Source organism: Staurois parvus, unplaced genomic scaffold, assembly GCF_062004578.1.
Source record: "Staurois parvus isolate SC_StPar_1 unplaced genomic scaffold, SC_StPar_1.0 ptg000147l, whole genome shotgun sequence".
Classification (NCBI taxonomy): domain Eukaryota; kingdom Metazoa; phylum Chordata; class Amphibia; order Anura; family Ranidae; genus Staurois; species Staurois parvus.
Window position 1 is genome coordinate 11,657,253 of NW_028317943.1, and position 15,154 is coordinate 11,672,406.

Consider the following 15,154-nt stretch of genomic DNA (forward strand, 5'->3'; position numbering starts at 1 on the left):
GTAATGAAAAGGACTGGTGCACCATACCTATACCAGGATGAGTAGCTGAAATCCTGAGCAGAAAGGATGTGTTCCATTTTAATGCTTAATTTTCAATTTAAATGAAAATATAAATGTAGGTTCATCATGTAATAGATCACCACTTAGTATTAAAAATGTTTCAATATATTTTGAAATAATATCTCAAACTGTCTTTGCACTAGGCTCCTGTAATGCCGACACATTAACATTCAGACAATAAGAGGGCAGAACGCAGAACTATAACCACTGTAAGAGCAAGGGCAGCCTTGTAATCAGGCTTTATTGCAACACATGCTGCAATGAGTTTAATAAATGGAACTTGCTGATTAGAAGAGAGGAAACTGAAATGACCTCACCAATGAACTGCTTGTAAGTTAGGTGCTGCACTGGATGGAATGGTTGGGGTTAATTGTATTTCCCAGGTTTTTTGCTTGGCTGGCCTTTTGGGTCCGACCCACTTGCCCTGTGTATAAAAAAAAAGGTGACAATGGTCCAGAGCTGGGAGCCCTGAGGGTGCATGTAAAGTAAGAGAGCTCCCTGGAGTCCTACTTCCATCATGTAGAGGGACCACTGGAACCTGTGGTCTTCCCCAAAGAAGCCAGCTGCTGGATTCTACCAAGACCTATGGACTTATCCGCTGATGGACTCTACCTTACAGGTATGCCAGGCAACTTGTGAGTTAGGGTTTAGGGATATAGGGAAGTATTGTTCTTGTGCATGTGGACTGTGTCACATTTTGCATTTTTGCTAAGTGTTGAAACTTTGCCTTTTGTCTGGTCTGTTATTAACCGCCTTCCGCCCACTATATAAGGAAATGACAGACGGGCAGCGTTCTCTCATTCTTGGAGGACATCATATGACGTCCTCCCACTCTAACTGTGAATGCTCGCCCTCGGGGCGTGCGGTATGGTGATCAGTGGTGCGGATCACCGATCAGAGTAAAAAGCCAATGACATCGGCTCTGTCATGTGATCAGCTGTGTCCAATCACAGCTGATCGCATGTAAACAAGGAAATGCTGGTTATCGGTAGTCCTCTCCTCACGCTGACAGTGTATGAGGAGAGAAGAGCCAGTAATCATCATTCCTCAGAGGGGACATCAACACTGATCATCAACACTGATCATGTAGCCCCATCAGTGCCACCTGCCAGTGCCCATCAATGCCACCTGTCAGTGCCCATCAATGTCACATACCAGTGTCCATCAGTGCACATCAATGCCACATATCAGTGCCTAGCAGTGTACATAAATGCCACATATCATTGCCCATCAGAGCTGTCTTTCAGTGCCAACTATCAGTGCAAGTCAGTGCCGCCAATCAGTTATAGTCAGTGCTGCCTATCAGTGCAAGTCACTGCTGCCTATCAGTGCCCATCATTGCCGCCTATAAGTGCCTGTCAGTGCCTCCTAACAGTTCCAATCAGTGCCACCTATCAGTGCCATATATGAGTGCTGCCTTTCAGTGTCCATCAGTGATGCCTGTCAATGCCCATCTGTGCCACCTACCAGTGCCTCCTCATCAGTGCTGCCTATCAGTGCCCATCAGTGCGATCTATCAGTGCCCATCACTGCAGCATCATTAGCGTACATCAGTGAAGGATAAAATTACTTATTTCCAAAATTTTATACCAGAAACTAAGAAAAAAATGTTTTTTTCAAAATTTTCAGTCTTTTTTAGTTTGTTTAGCAAAAAATAAAAAACCCAATGGTGATTAAATACTGCCAAAAGAAAGCTCTATCTGTCTAAAAAAAATGATAGAAATTGTGTTTGGGTACAGTGTTGCATGACCGGGCAATTGTCATTCAAAGTGTGACAGCGCTAAAAGCTGAAAATTGGCCTGGGCAGGAAGGGGGTAAAAGTGCCCAGTAGGCAAGTGGTTAAAGAAGTGTAATGCAAGTAACTGGAACCACACCAAGTCTCCCGCTTGGTCAATATCACATTGGGGTATGAAAACAGCAAGTGGCTACCATGGGTAATGGAAACCAACAGCCAGTACAAAGCAGCCTGTCCTTAAGCGTGTACCCGTGTGAGGTGGGATAGCCTCTAGTAGTGAGGGAGATGTTGTCTGCACTCCTTCCACAGTGGTCTCTCTCCCATAGCAGGAGCAGATCAGCCCTGCCGAGGCCCCCAGTTTGCATAGAGTTATGGTAAGTCAAGAGTTTAGTCAAGTGCAAGCAGGGAGCCCTCACTGGGTGCACGGCAGGGTTCCATATCTCTACTGAGAGTCAGGAAGTGGAGAATGCTGGATGGGTGGAAGTGGACACAGGCTCAGCATGTCCCTCCTAAATGCAAATTACAGGGAAGGTGTACATTGACACAGGGACTTGAGAGCTAACCCATTCATCTTTAAAAGCAGAGGCTCACCTTAGAGTTGAGAATTCTCTGATGGCAGCCTCAGCCCTGTCCCTGGGCATTGATGGAAATGGCACAGATAAAGCTACCCCATGTGTAAGAGAAAGTGACCCTGTTACAGGTGCCTAGTGTAGCCCAGAAAAAACCACCCCAGGGGCAGTCCCATTATATAACCCAGACTTGGTGCCCAACGAGTTAATGGGGAACATGGAGAAAAGCTCCATCATCACCTGCCCCCGCCGACATGCTGTTCCTTCAATCCAATCACAGTACTTACTAAGCTCTGTTGCTTTGACTGCAGTCTAGAAAGGTAATATCAGGACATGGCTATGTTGATCTGGTGGGTGTTTCAGGATTACAAAAATAGCTGAATAATCTTCCAAACTTTTTGCCAGGTAAGACAGTTTTAAAAAGTCTAAAAATTGTCAATTCATAAGAAGAACAAAATCCACTCTGTGATATGTTTCATGTATGTGTGTATGAACACCATTAGCTGTTGCAGACAATGACAGTACAATTGTATCCAGCAATGACCTCTTTCACATCCACATAAAATGTGATTGCAAAGCTTTACAAATCTGGTAATGTTTTCTTCCTTTCAGTGCAAGTCATTTTGTAGCTCATAATATTAAAAAAAAAAAACGAGTTCACATAAGATGATAAGGTAAATTGTGTTCTGGCTGGAGCTCAACATCTTGAGCAGACAGCTATGTACAAAATGTATGAGTGCTGAGCCTTTTTTAGCACCTTGATTATGCCCTGTTATTCAAGCTCATGCAGAATAAAGTGCATACTGCTTGTTTCACAAAGTAATGATTTTTATACTTGTTCTTTCCACTTTATATACAAGGTCTCACTGGAAATACACCTGTACCAGCTCTGGAAACAAAATAAACTAAGCTACTGATTTTCCTGTAGTTAATGGGCTATAATTATCATTTGTAACACTTTTCAGTCTGGTAAGTTCCAACTTATGCTGTGTCAGTGCCTACCTTGCACACCCCTTTTAATTAGCACCTGCTTGGCCCGTTGTGAAATGCATTCAATAACATTCTGTAATCCAGCCGTTCTCATTCTTGTATGCAGATGAAACTTCCATTCTAAGGCAAAAATTTGAAGGCATTACATAGATGTTACTTTATTGCGCCCCCCTTCCCAAACCAAGCATATAAAATGTTCATCATTGCATATGCCGACCTAGGGCTGACAACCTTTTTTTTTTTTTCTTAGGGAGAAACAAGAATGAATGATTCACTGAGCCTCAACCAATCAGGAAAAATGCAGTTAGTCTTAGTGGGGATTTAATTGAACATCTCTCACAATCTATGGTACTTGGAGAGTGAAGTGTCAGAGATGTATTTCACATATACACTATGGATTGGATTTACTAAAGACAAATAAATTGTGCACTTTTGCAAATAGACTGTGCACTCATTTTCCCCAGTGCTTAGTAAATGTGGTGAAGCTCTGCAGATTTCCATCACCCGATCATGTGTTAGTAACAATGATGTTTTTTTTTTTAATTTTCCTTAGTATTCCTTACAAATTGAAGCTTTATTTATTTATTTATTTTGCATTTTTTTTATTTAAGAATTATGGAGTAATGCAAAGTAAGGAAATCATTGAAGAAACATTTACAGCAATACAATAGTGATATACAAACTAATATATAAATAATTAAAAATAAAAATAAAAAATGCAATAATTTCATATCACCTTGCAGAGCAGAGTGCTCATGTAAGTTTTACTGCTTAGGGCTCATGTGCACTGCAGCCCCTAAACTGACGTTCAGGAGCTGTTCAGCGTTTTTTTCAGCAGTCCCTGAATTCTCCCCAATGTTTTCCTACGTGTCCATTTACACATAGTCGTTTACAATTGTTTACAGGCAGTTGAGTTTACAGTCGGTTTTTTTAACGTACCAAACCTGCGTTCAGGAGTATATTTTACTGGCGTTTTAAGCACCAAATGCTTGCAAATGCTTGCAAACACTTATAAATGTGGTTAACTGCTTTTATAAGCGTTTGCATTTAGAAGTGTTTTTTAACTGTTCCATGTCCAGATGCTGTCCAGAGCATTTTTTCACCATCAGAAATGCATGCAAAGCGTTTTCCATGTATTCAAATGGTTCTAGTACACCAGCACAGTCAGTTCCAGGTTTCGCGTGAAGGAAAAAATGGTAGAACGTGCTGCATTATGCTCATGATGGGATCCATAGTGAATACAACCAGAAAAGACAGCTAATCTCAAGACATACTGCTCTCTCTATTCCTCTTAAAATGTCTGAAATAGTTAATTATTTACTATTATTCAGTGCATTCTGGGCATTTAGGAAGGTCTCCTGAGGTTATCTTTAACCATTAGCCGCCCGGCCAATGGCCGTTTGGCGGCTTCAAATGTGCCTTTGCACTCCGGGTGCACGCCGAGTACCGGCTCCCGTTGCTGGTACCATGTGACCTGCTGTGACCAATCACAGCAGGTCACATGACAGTTGTATACAATGGATGGCTTCATTCATGATGCCATCCATTGTATACTAGTGCCTAGCTGTGAATGGTCACAGCTAATCACATGCACATGTCATGTGATTAGCTGTGACCAAATCACAGCTAAGCACAAAAAAAAAAGAAAAAAAAAAAAAAGCTGAATGAATCGATTTCATTCAGGTAAATGCTTGCTTATAGCAAAGTAATTCTTTGCTATAAGCAAATTGTGTAAAAAAAAAAAATACTGATCACTTCCCCAAAGTAGTACAATGTTACTATGGTAACATTGTACTACTTTGGTCATAGTAAAATATGAAAAAAAATCTTAAAAAAAATAAAAAAAAAGTAATAAAAAATTAAATATAATAAAAAAATTAAAAAAAATTTAAAAAAAATAATTTTTTTTTTCATACTGTCACCAGTCAGTGTCCCTGTTCACAGCCATGCCAGTTATATGATGACGCTGTACTGCACTGGTGACAGTATGTAAAAAAAAAAAATAGTGAAAATAATTTTTTTAATTTTTTTCATTTTCCGAAAAAGTATGACAAAAAAATACAACTTCAAAAAACTCGCCATGCCTCTTATGAAGTACGTCGGACTGTCTACTCTGCAAAAAGGGGTCATTTGGGGGATATCTGTACTGTTCTGACATTCTTGGACTTCAAGAAATTAGATTGGCTGTCAGTACTTCAGGATTGATCAATTTTCAGATCTATACCATAGTTTGTGAACTCTATAACTTTCCTACAAACTAAAAAATACATCCTAATTTGGGTTATTTTCACCAAAGACATATAGCAGAATACATCTCGGCCTAAATTTATAAAGAACAATTATTTATTTGTAAACTTTTATAACAGAAACAAAGAAAAATGTGTTTTTTTTCAAAATTTTTGGTCTTTTTTTGTTAATTTAGCAAAAAATAAAAACCCCAACGGTGATTAAATACCACCAAAAGAAAGCTCTAGTTGTGTGAAGAAAATGACAAAATTTTAGTTTGGGTACAGTGTTGTATGACCGCGCAATTGTCATTCAAAGTGTGAGAGCGCTGAAACCTGAAAAATGGCCTGGGCAGGAAGGTGTAAAATTGCACCCTATTGAAACGGTTAAAAAACGCTTGTAAAGCAAATGCTCATAAATGCGCGCAAACACGGCTAAACTGACATTTTTTTTTACCTACGTTTTCCAGCAGTCACTTTTCATCATTCAGAAGAGTTTTCCAAATGCCTCGTGTACATGAGCCCTTAGAATTATGCCTCTTGCAATCCCATTTACAGTAGCACTTGACTAGGAGATAGAGAGGCAGCACTAAGTGCCAATCAGATTCTACTAAATGAGCAAGTGCTTGCAAGAAACATGCTGGCAGGAGGAAAGAACACAAAGGGGGAGATTTACCAAAACTGGAGCACACAGAATCTGGTGCAGCTGTGTATAGTAACCAATCAGCTTCTAACTTCAGCTTGTTTATTTAAGCTTTGACAATAAAACCTGGAAGCTGATTGGTTTCCATGCAGAGCTGCACCATATTCTGTATGCACCAGTTTTAGTAAATCTCTCCCAGAGTTCACCTCAGTAGTCTTCTTTTGCTACTTCACCGACAGGGAGGTGACCTAACCTTACAATCATCTTACAATAATTAACATGACAAACATTTTTACTTACAAATACTGTTTTTTCCACTTCCTGATTTGGTAAGGCACTGGTGTTGTAGCCTGGGCCTCACAGATGCATACTGGGAAGGCTACATCCCCAGATTTATATGCCCATATTGAAAATGGCCATTCTGAAAAGAATGGTGAGGAAAAGGCAAGAGGCAATTGTCGCTAAGTATCTGTTTGTAGATTGCCATTACTAAACATTTCTAAAGGTGCCTTTGTTATAATTTTTATGATAAGGGTAAAGTTCCTTCTTCAATAGTATGTAAACCCAATTTTTCATAATCCTGCTGTACTTCATGCTCCTTGTACTTGTATGAAAAGGTATCCTGTTCTCTTTGTATTGCTTCATTGTGTAAAATGTCTGGTGTTCCTGTAAGATACATGTGCTCCTACTATGGAGGCTTTGGAAATTTTAGTTAGGTCCACAGTATACAGAGGACCCTTGACATTGGACTGTGGCTTACGCATGTATTTGCAAATGTGTGCAAACAAAACAATCTGTTAGACAGGGCCAAATTGGTTGTTTTGCAGGCTGGCTGGGAGATCTTTGTTTGCGATGTTCCTGTAAGTCCCTCTGCTTTGCTATTAAAAACTGACTACACTAGGCAGGAGGACACATCGTGGTCAGTTCTCTAGCTATGCTGAGAAATCAGTATACTCTCCTCCAATGATCAGACTTGTCCTGACACACACCCCTCCCTGCACAAAAGTTCACTGAGATCAGTGTGCTGATGTTTCTACTCCCCTAGCTCTTATGCAGCTGTGATCACTTAAACAAATCCTAAAAAGGGGGAAAATGTTTTTAATGTTTTATTGTATATTTACAATGCCTTTTTTTTTAAATTTCAACTGAATGGGTTGTTTTAAAAGGTGAAGGTTTACATATACTTTAAGTCAAATTCAGATGTTTGCACTACACTATAGTATAGCTATACTGCAGCTATATATCTGCATTCATTTGGAGGTTTTATATCTGCTTAGAGTTCTGGTTTAAATATTTGGCTGCCACAAATCTAATTTTGCTTTAGGCCATATTGATATGTATGGCCACATTGAGATGTATGAAATATTTCTATTACTCGTGCAACCAAAGGCTGACACTTCCAAAAGAGGTTATTAATTTACCCTTTTTTTGCCGCCAACATAACTATTATGTTGGCAGCAGAGGCCTTGCATGTATAAAGACTCTTACCCGCTAAAAGTTTGTTTACATTTTATCAGCTCTCTTATGAATTAAGTAGAAAAAAAAAGAAAAACAATCTTTAAAAAATAAAGGTTAATAAAAATAAATAAAATAATAACATTTTTAACAACCCCACCCCCATGTACGCACACATACAGTACATGTGCATATACACACATAAAAATAAAAAACACTGCCATCTAGCATGCAAGAATAGAAAAATGACAACTGAGCCACACATTTTAGGTATCACGGGGTACACCAGAGTGAGAGTAACAATTCTAAAACAAACATTCACTGTTATCTCTAACTTAATAGACTGTTAAGGCTTATAAAGCATGGGCTATGGGCAACTTTGAGTACTGTAGCTTCTCTCCATTTCACACGTGTTAAATTTTGAGACTTACGGTATATACTATATACTTATATACTATATACAGTTTTTGGTATCTATTTGATTGACGCAGCCCTATCTTTGATAAGTTACAAACAATATGGGTATTGTATTATATTTGTGCTCACAAAAATATATTTAGGTATATTTTTTACTGAAAATATAGATTTGATAAACAACGCAGTTGCAACTGACACAATTTTCTACTCCAGGGTCTCTGCTTACATAAATAATATAATTGTGTGGGGTTTTAAAGTGGAACTTTACTTTACCAATCAATATTGACTATTTTGAATCCTTATGCTGCTAGCTTTAGTATATAGGAAAGTATACCATATTTACTTGTTTTAAGCTGTTTCTTGCATTTATTTAGTCACTGCCTAGTTTTCATGCCTAGGCAAATGATGTCATACATCCCAGGAGTCTTCAGGAGGGGAGGAGGGGCTTTCTCAGCTATGCACACCCTCACACATGTATGCCTGAGCTAAGGGCAGATAGATTCCAGGAAGTAATTGCTACATGAAACATCTGTTCTTACTCAAGAACTGACCACAGCCAGAAATGCTAGGGGGGTATTTTTCTAAGTGATTTCTCTGCAAAATAAAGCATGGAGACACGTATGGATGGGTGAGTTTGCTTTGAATATTAAAAATTAATTACAAAGTGATTTGTGTTTGTGGTGTTCAGATACGCTGTAGTTCTGATTAAGTAATCTTCAGGCCAAAAATGTGCATTTTTACAAGTGTGCACAAAATAAAAAAAATGGCTCCAGCAGCAAAAGGGCTAAACCATATGTTTCCTGATTAATATAGTCCACATTCAACAATACAAGTAAACTGGTCTACATCTTTGGCTTGGCTTTATGTATAGTATATTAGCACCAGCTTTGCATTCAAGCTCTACAATAGTAATGGTTTACCATAAAGTAGAACTATAGACAAAACCTTTTTCTTTTTCATTTTGAATCTGTGCCCCATTGGGGAGATTTACCTTCACTCTGTGTCTTATAACCAAAACAGGAAATGAGAGGAAAACCCTGCAAATTAAGGGAATCCCTTTACCCCCCACCCCCCTCCTCCCCAGGTCACCAGAATTAGTGTCTCTATTGGAAGAGTCCCTATTTGTCCTCTATTTCTTTTCTGGGGACAACCCAAAATTGTGGATTTTCTTTTACATTTACTTTCAATGATAATGATGTTGAGTTATTCCAATAACACCCCAAGGGTCTGCCACAGACGTTTTTTCTATTCTGCTAGATCAGAATCACTCCCACGAGTGTCCCAAGACACAAGACACAGGCAGGTATTGTATCACTCAATATCAAAATTTAATTTGGCCTGTTAGATATTTCTCTAAGGTAAACATAATGAGGAGGCTGTGCTGTATCCAATCACAGGTCAACAATTACATACATAGTGAGGATGCAACTAAATGATAATACACTCCCATTTCTTAGAAATCACGTTTTTTTTTTCAGTAACCCAAAACTAGAAAGTTTCTGTACAGTTCAAATAGATACTATACCTAGAAACTAATGTTAACATGAAATTCATTGTATCCCTTCAAATGGAAAACAGGACAAATAGAAAGGATGAATCTCCCTAACGGGGAATCAGACAGCAGTAAAGACCTGACAAGTGTTCTAATATATTACCATTCTGTCCAAAACTAATAAAAATAAAAAAAATGTTTTGCCTTTAGTTATATTTTAAAACTAAATTCCTGTGTACATATAAAATGATTTGTTTCTTGCGTCAGTCGAAAACAAATGTCTTGTATCATTCCAAAAAGGATTATTCAGTAAGCAAGAAAAGAAAGTGCAACTAATAAGAAATTGTCTCCTAGTCCTATGACTTTGATAAAGTGAAATCTCATTATTTGCCATGGGTTACTGCACTTTGCACTTCAGCTTTGCTCTTTGCACTGCCTTATTGAATAAGTGTATAAATGTTTATTTCCAGCTTGATAGAGTTGATAAAGAGAGCTAGATAACAATTATCATTTTGTCAATAGTAATTTAGTGCTGGGAGAAGATCTCCCAGTCTGGAATGTGAAGGGGATTTTACAGCCATAATTAGGATTTTTTTCCACTTTAAGCAGAAGATTATCTGGAGATTACAATTTATGTTCAGTGCAAAGTCAAATTCATAATGAAACCCAATTTCTTCCGCCAGTGTATTGACTTTGCTTTGACACAGCTTCTGTGTTCTAGCTAATCTAAGGCATAAAGAATGCCAATCCAAATTATTTTCCTGTCCCTGCATTGCAGAACAAGCTAGAATGATATGAACAGAAGGAACCAATTTTGAATTTTTTTTTTTTCATCAATGTGACTTATATTATGGGTGTGATTTACTTTATTCTGTCCACATGCTACCAAGATTGTACTAGTAATATAACTGATTTGAGCATTTTTCTCATTAAAAATACACTCCAGTTTAAAAAAAATGCATTTTGGGAACACAGTCTACCTGCACAGGATTTCCTTTTTTTATCCAGGCCTAGCTATAGTGCATCAGTCCACCCATCTCTCTTTCGGCAGTAGCCTTTTGATCTGACAACCAATCCTTTTTTTTAAAATGCAGGATGGGTACTCCCATACATAACAGCTGTAGGCTGCTTGCTTTCTATGACTTAGAAAAAGAAAAATGTATCAAATGTCCCTACAATTTTCAGCAGAGCCACCTCAACGCCAGTCAGATTCAAATCTGCCATGGAATTGGAATCCAACTGGTAATACATCAAGAAGAAGAAGATGAAATTAAAGAAGAGCTATGTGAAATTTGGTCGCAATGTAGTGCTGAGAGTTTAGATTAAAGCTGAACTCCAAGAATTATCTGTATTGCATACTTACACTGGTCCAACTTGGCACATTGTAAGTATGCCATATCTCATACCTAATGGGCCAGCTGAAAATCGCTGTAGTAGTCAGTGCTACTACTGAGATAGACCTGTTCTTCTGAGTCCTGTTTGGATTTTGTGTGAGCGGCTTGCTTCTCTGCACAATGACCAGAGGGGATTGCTTGCTCAGGACTACCGCCATTTGCAGACCACTTTGTATTTTTTTTTAATGATTTGCTTTGCTTGGACCAAGTGGGGATTGTGATGTCACCACCCTTCCTCTCCACAACAACAAGAGAATTACTTGTAGTCCTTGAAAACAACAACTATAAATCATTCTCTAATTGGATGAGGTGGAGAGGAAGGGTGGTGACATCACAATCCCCACTTGGTCCAGTGTGTAGAGGGGAATCTGTTCACACTGTAAGACCTGAAGGATCGCAGCTATCAATGTAGTAGTGTCTATTACCACAGTGATTTTTAGCTATCTATGTGGCCCATCAGGTATGAGATAGGTATACTTACAGTATGCCAAGCTAAACTAGTGTAAATATGCAATACAGATATTTCCTGGAGTTCAGCTTTATAGACAATAAAGTGGACTTTATCACTTTTGTATAGTTGCAGTGCTTGCTGCTAAGCATGGTTGAAAAACTAGTCAGACCTTGTGCAGAGGCTTATGGCACCGCTCCAAGCCAGGAAGCAAAGGGAGAATCACCTGCAGACTGAGGAAGTGGGAGCAGCAACCACAAGTCGTTCCAGACACCGTGTGAAATATGGGGATGAACACCACTCAAACCTGTCCCTGGAGTCTGGTGTAGATGGGATGACCTCAACCGCCACTCTGGCCACACCCTCTGATGTATTTCACTCCACCCATGGGTGCTGGATCCCAGAGGCCTGTGATCCAGCCCCGGTGGGCAGGGTGAAATGTGTCAAAGGGCATGGCAAGAATGGCGGCTGAGACCATTGCATCTACACTAGACTCCAGGGACAGGTTTGAGCAGCGTTCATCCCCATATTTCACACAGTGGTTCAAAAATTAGTTACAATAAGTGCTCTAATTTGAAAAATATTTGCTATACTGGTCACCAAGATTTATCACTATGTAGGTAAATCAGCCCATCCAAACAGGTTATATTTCATTTATGGGTGGGCACCAGGGTTGAGTTCCCCATAGTCTTTTTTTCTGATATCTCCCAAGCTCTACCCAACCCTTGCCATGTAACTCCTATTGTTTTCTGTAATGTAATATACATGAAAGAGCAAACAAGGAAGACACCTACTAGTGGACATAGTAGGTGGATAGAGATTTGATTTTAGGTGATGTCTCTTCCAGAGTCCCACAAGATGTGAAGGTGATAGGTGATAGGTACTAATCTTTAAAAAGCATTTGCAGTTTCTACAAAAAAGGGGAGAACCCTTCCACTGTTTGTAGCATTAAATGCAATATTACAATATTACACTGAAAAGCCACAGTGAGTATAAGCACTAGGCAATTTCTACAGCAACAAGTTGGTCTCCCATATTACAATAAAACAGGAGAGATATTAATGCATGTGTGCAGAAACTGTTCTGTGTACCCACCATTTATGTTTGTAACCTACTACATTTTTTTTTTAGTCTAAGGCAAAGTAAAAGGATTGCGTCATTGTCTTTCCTGCATATTTTCAAAGTACAGAATCCCTAAAGGACAAAAACATTCCATTATGCTGAAATGTCTCTGCAACTTATTTAGCTCCTATTTTTAAGTGATAACCCATATACTATCAATTTATCAAATTTCTTATAGAAATCATTTTGCACACAAAGCTTATACACTTGATTACTACAAAGACCTAAACAGTTGAAAGAGGGATCTGTGTGGGGGCAAACATGAGTTAGCAAGGACTTACACCATTTGTAGCTCCACCCCCAAAGCATAAGGGGTGATTTAATAAAGGGTGTATTTTTATGCTAACCCATAAAACCTGTGTTAACATGAAAAAATATGATCTGTCAGGTTCACTGGAAACATCTATTATTTAAAACATCTCTGAAATGATTAGAAGGTTAAAAAGAACATAGGTTTGCCTGGGGCATAAAAATGACCCCATTAGTAATGTACCCTCAAGGCATGGTTTGCTATCTGAATGTGCTAAAACTATTTATTTAGTTTGTAAAGTTTGCTCTGATTGATTAAAAACTTTAAAATATAATAAAATACAAATAAAAATCACACCATAAGCCAACAGTTTCATAAACAACAATGCATAATACGAAAGTCATAAATCATGAACCATTATGCATACTGTACCTATCTTTGACCAAGGCACAAATCAATATAGACCTGGACAATAGACAAGGCTAAATAGTAATGTTCCATCAACAGATGTACTCTTAGAGCATAGATTGCCATAAATCTTGAAGCCCACAGGAAAATACACACACACAAACAACTAACAGCCTTTACCATTCCCATGAGATATTGAATCGTGAGGTCAGAAATAGAGATTTTATGAAATCACAAAGCCAAACAGGAGTTTTAGAAAATATCTGGTATTTCGAGCAAAGCAAACACAGGTTATCACTTTTGGGAATGGTGCCAAAGTCAGCCTATTTCTTAATTAATTTCTGTCCCCTGAACTCCATCTGCTTGGCTGTCACATCCTGCAGGAGGTCGATGCTGTTGCAGAATTCATTGTCTAAACGATCTCTCCTTACCATCCAAGCCTGATAGCAGCTAAAACAAGCTCCAACAATCAGATCTGCCAAACAAGTGCACCAATCTAAAGTAAAACCTTCCATAAATGCATTCTTTCAACCTCACAGCAATTGCCGCAAGAGTTTAATTGCACTGACACCTTGCTAGCAACATCAGCTCATGCACTTTTGACTTGCCTGGGGTTAAATGCCCTTACATGAAGTTCGAGGCTAAAGAGCTTACACTTGACAAAGGGTAAGTGCCTAAGCCCTTGGCTGGCTAATAAGACTGACCTACAGTACCTGCTTTCATGTAGATGGATGAGACACCTCGTTTACTGTCCAGGGTGCTGAAAGCTGCCTTATCTCCGCAGCATACTTTAATTCCAAGATCTTGTACCATCCATCTGCAGGCTATTTAATATTCTGTAAAATGTTTAGAGGATCACAGGCAGCTCTAGGATTAAGACTGGCAATGCTCCTTCTGTTTTCAGTGCTTTCTTGCAAGTACTGCACCTTATCCAGCCCCAAAATGCCTTTCACACACGTGCAATTCAAAGGACATCCAAGCACTTAGAGCAGTAATGTCATTATTGTTCTGTTCAACCTTCTAGTTGTTTGTGCTTCTTTTCTCCTGGGGTGGGGGGGTGGGGAGGGGGCATTAAATGGGAGCATCCACCTGCAGCAATGCACACTGTAATCCCAGCGCTGGTACAAAGGTGTGCACAAGGTCCATGCAATCCTCCAAAAGCACAGTGACAGCTGCAAGTTACCTTTAGCACTTTCTCCAAAGTGCAGTCCTTCTCAAATCCATTGATGTCTTTCTAGTTTCCTAAGCTTTGCCTGTCAGGAAGACTTTCAACTGCTGTGCCCCTCTTGAACAATTGTGGGTGGAACAGCATGTCTAGGAGTTGGCTCAATACTGCAGACCGATCCAGCACATACAGATGAAGGGGGTGGGGGGGAGGTGAGTCAGCTTTAAAAACGAATACAAAAATGGCATCTGACTTAATCACTTGGCAGCACACTATGGATTCATTGAGCTCCAACAAATGAACTAGCAGAAACTGAGAAATCTACCAGCACAGCAATTATGGGTGAGAAAATGATTTCTAAATGCTAGTACTCTCCTGTTATGAACTGTGGAGAAGTGGGTGGATGTGGCTGTTTTCAAAGTAATTGAGTAATGCTAAATCTTTGTCTAGCCATCATTTTCACATTATGTTGCTGCACACTTCAACAAACCAGAATTTTCATCTGCAATTTATTAAACAGGCATGCAAAAGAATGGGTGGAATAATACTGCTTCCATTATCACGTACAATGTCTCCCTCCAGTGGATGTGTTTGAAATGTAGCTTTTCCTTGCTGTGTTTCTATGAAAATAATAGTTATTATTAGTAGTAGTAGTAGTAGTAGTAGTAGTAGTATTATACAGGATTTATATAGCGCCAACAGTTTGCTCAGCCCTTTACAATATAACGGGAGGCAATACAGCAACAATACAGTTCAATACAAGAGGGTTAGGGGGGCCCTG

The 15,154-nt window shown here is 39.1% G+C and overlaps 1 protein-coding gene across 2 annotated transcripts in view; it reads right to left on the reverse strand.

Annotated features, from left to right (window-relative positions):
• The window catches only part of TAFA2 (TAFA chemokine like family member 2), a 327,141-nt gene extending 312,392 nt beyond the window's left edge, over window positions 1–14,749 (reverse strand). The window contains exon 1 of one of the 2 annotated variants that reach the window (XM_089674033.1): window positions 13,922–14,749. The gene's annotated coding sequence lies outside the window, so the exon portion shown is untranslated. The remainder of the gene's footprint in view (window positions 1–13,921) is intronic. The other variant, XM_089674034.1, reaches the window with a different exon arrangement.
• Between the last annotated feature and the right edge of the window lie 405 nt (window positions 14,750–15,154).